Genomic DNA, 3,504 nt, shown 5'->3' with positions numbered 1-3,504 from the left:
GCTTTCCGTTAGCAACTGGAGGGAAATATCAAATGCTAGATTAAGATCTTTTACACTACAATCTTTAGAGTTATTTACACAGGAACTGTTGCTCAGTGGGTCATAGACATTTATGTAGCTATCTGTGTGTGTCCAGAGTGTATGAGTTACCCTTTTCTATTTAATGGAGCCAATCTTCATGTACACAGATTGTACATGTACATAGCTCATCTGCATCTATTGAAATGAGGGACTTTTGTGCATGTAAACATACTTGGCAGCCAGGTTTGGGGCTAAAGGGCACCATTTTACTCATTCTTGTTTTTTTTATTTTTATTTAAAAAAGGGTATGTTTTCCAGAGTTGTCACAAATCTCTCTCTCTCTCTCTGCACATGAGTGTGGGAGGGAGGGCCGGAGCGATGAAACCAGACCCATCGACATCTGTGTTGGACAATTATACTCCATTTTCACAAACACTTAGCTAGCTAACTATTCTTCCACAAAATTCTTCATCAAAACACTGATTCCACCCCGACTCCTGGCTCATACAACCACCATGAATTACTTCCAACAGAAGTAATTATCCTGATTATGGTCCATTAGGCTTTCCTTTCTGAAATCCTCATTCTGGATTAATTTAATATTAATCTGCTTGGGAAATGAGCTTTTCATAGGATTTGTACTGTGGTTCCCAGTCAGACTTCCAACCTCATGTGAGAAACATTAATTAGGGAGAGGAAAATCACAAATGAAAAAAGAGCATAACATAGGACAGGTGCCAAACTGTATGTTACCTTTGTAAGACATTTCGGCCTGGAGTGTAGGATGGTGGAGGTGTGTTTCAGTTTCTTTTGCAAAACCAAAGGGGGATTGCACAAAGAGCTAAAGGATTACACAACCCCAATCCCAGAATGGGATTATGTAAAAGATGCTCCCAAAAACTGGTAATTTGTAATACACACACATTTCAAAACAATATAGCAAAGGCAATAGGTAATTTGGCCCTGTGTGTTGTTTCTTTAGTGCTCATAACCCAAGTATATTTTTCTATACATTTTTCAAAACCTGATCTTGGGGTGACTTTTTCATGCAAGTTATTCTTATTCCTTAAAGTGATACCAACAGATGTTCCAGGAAGGACAGATGCTGCTTATCAGAGGGAAGTGGAAGCAGAGGGAAGAGAGGAAGCAGTTCAGATGATGTGAGTGCTATCATTTCTTCCCCACTCTGAGGTGAGACCAGATGCTTCTTCATTGTCTGAATTGTCTCCTCCTCTTCTCCTCCAAGTAAGCATAAACAGCCAGAGCCCTTCCTGGAACCAGATGGCTCCTGGAGTGTGGGAAGGACAAGGAAGTATAAAGGCGAGTTTGATGCTCCGCCTGCTCAATATAGGATCTCAGCCTTTATGGTTATTATCCTTGTCTAGAATGTCAGAAACTACTCTTACGTAAATAGATTTTCTTTGTCCTAGGCTGCAACAGCTGATTTTCTATATTAGTAGTTTGGGCAAGACTGAACTTCCCAAACTGTTTCCTTCCATATTCAATTTTTAAATTCAACAAGGAAAATAAATGGAAAATTACTTTATGGAAATAACGTCTCATCAAACCTAACATAGACATTGATAGACCAAATAGGTCTACAATTATTTGCTTTTATCAATAATCTGTAATGAGTCTGTTCCTCCCATTAGCAACTCTTTTGTTTTTAACTTTTAAAAAACTGAGTACATAGGACTTTATTACACGGGGGAAATTGGGAGGGAATCAGAGATTTAAACAGAGATTATCTCAGGCAAAATGAGAAGTCACAATTAACATTTTCACACACAACTCTCTTAAAGAGGCAATAAAGAGACAATAAACAGCAACAAATAACTTTTGGAATTAACTCATGAATTTGTTGCTGTTTATTGCCTCTTTATTACTTTGTTAAGAGCCACGTCATCTGAAAATCTTAATTGAGAATTTGTGTTTTGCCTGGGATAATCGCTGTTGAAACCCCCGTTTTTGCCCAGTTTTCACTGTGTGATAAAGTCCATAGAAAGAGTGAATTCATAAGGTTCCTGGGTTGTTGTTTGTTTTTCCCTTTGCAATAACTATGTCCTGCAAAATCAATTATAATTATTTTGTTTTTGTGTATAAACTAGGCTAGAGCAGAGCTTTGGGCACACTTCCTCCAAGTGTCTAAAATTTGGATTAAAAAAATTACTGGAAATGAGCATCAAAAGGAGATAAACAAATGATTAAGCTTTTTGACAATGATGAAAGTGAATGTAAAACTGAAAAGACCATTTTGCCTTATCTTTTCTTACCATCAGCTTCCAGATCATGCTTATCACCACAGAAAAGTGTTTGCAGTCTTAAAGGGAAGCAGGAATAATTTTAGCAGTTGTGAGAAAATCTGTGAAAACTGGGATGTTTGGGGATTTTGGGACTGCGCAAGTTCATACAGGAGGCTTGTTTGTTTGTTTCACAGAATAGTGATAGATTCAAATCAGGCAGTTCTTAGATGGATATGCCAGTTTTTCTCGCCAGTATATCGGCCTCTATCTTCTACTGAGAACCTCAATAGTACCTTTCCTGCTACTGTTCCACACCAGCTCAGTGAGAGGTCCGTCCTGCAAAGGAACTCTTCACCAGTGAAATACTATGGAACTGGATTCACCATTATCGGGTTAGAACCACACTGTAAGATCCTAAAAGTACAATATCAATGTCTTGCACTCAATACATGCAATGAGAATAGATTTTAATAATAATAATTTGTTTTATTTATATACCACTATTCCAAAGATCATAGCGGTGAACAGCAAGTAAGCTAATTAGCAAGTAAGCTAATTTGCCCCCAACAGTCTGGGTACTCATTTTAGCGACCTCGGAAGGATGCAAGCCTGAGTCAAGCTTGGGCCCTTTTGCTGGTCTTGAACTCGCAACCTTGTGGTTTTGAGTGAATGGCTGCAGTACAGGCATTTAACCACTGCGCCACCAGATTTTAGACAGGAGAAGAGGAAGGAAAGAATTATGCTTACTAAAATGCACCAACTAATGTTGACAAGGTCACCCTGCTAAATTGATGTTATCCATCCTGTAGTCAACTGCTATGAATTTGTCCAGTGCTATCGGCTTTTTTTAAAAAAACTTACCAGATGTTCAGCCCATATTTTTCATTCTGGTTTGTATAATAAACAATTTAAGATGCAATCTGATATGCGTTTACTTGCGAGTAAACCACCATTTAAGACTCACTTCTGAGTAGACTGCAGTGCTTTCAGATTAAGGGTTCTATATGGTTTAATACAGAAAATAAATCCAGCACTGTTTCCTCTTTTGTATTAGCGTACCAGAATTACGGTTAAGTATTGAAGTGGGACTTGGAAATTCAAATTTTAGTCTCCATTCAGCATTAAAACTTACTGAGTATTCTTGAGCAAATCATTCTGTCTCTCACCTCGTATATGTTGTCCCTTAAGCTATGATGATGATGATGATGATGATGATGATGATGATGATGATGATGATGAT

Source organism: Sceloporus undulatus, chromosome 3 (genome assembly GCF_019175285.1).
Source record: "Sceloporus undulatus isolate JIND9_A2432 ecotype Alabama chromosome 3, SceUnd_v1.1, whole genome shotgun sequence".
Lineage (NCBI taxonomy): Eukaryota > Metazoa > Chordata > Lepidosauria > Squamata > Phrynosomatidae > Sceloporus > Sceloporus undulatus.
The sequence above is the reverse complement of the archived record's forward strand: the minus strand, read 5'-3'. Positions refer to the sequence as shown.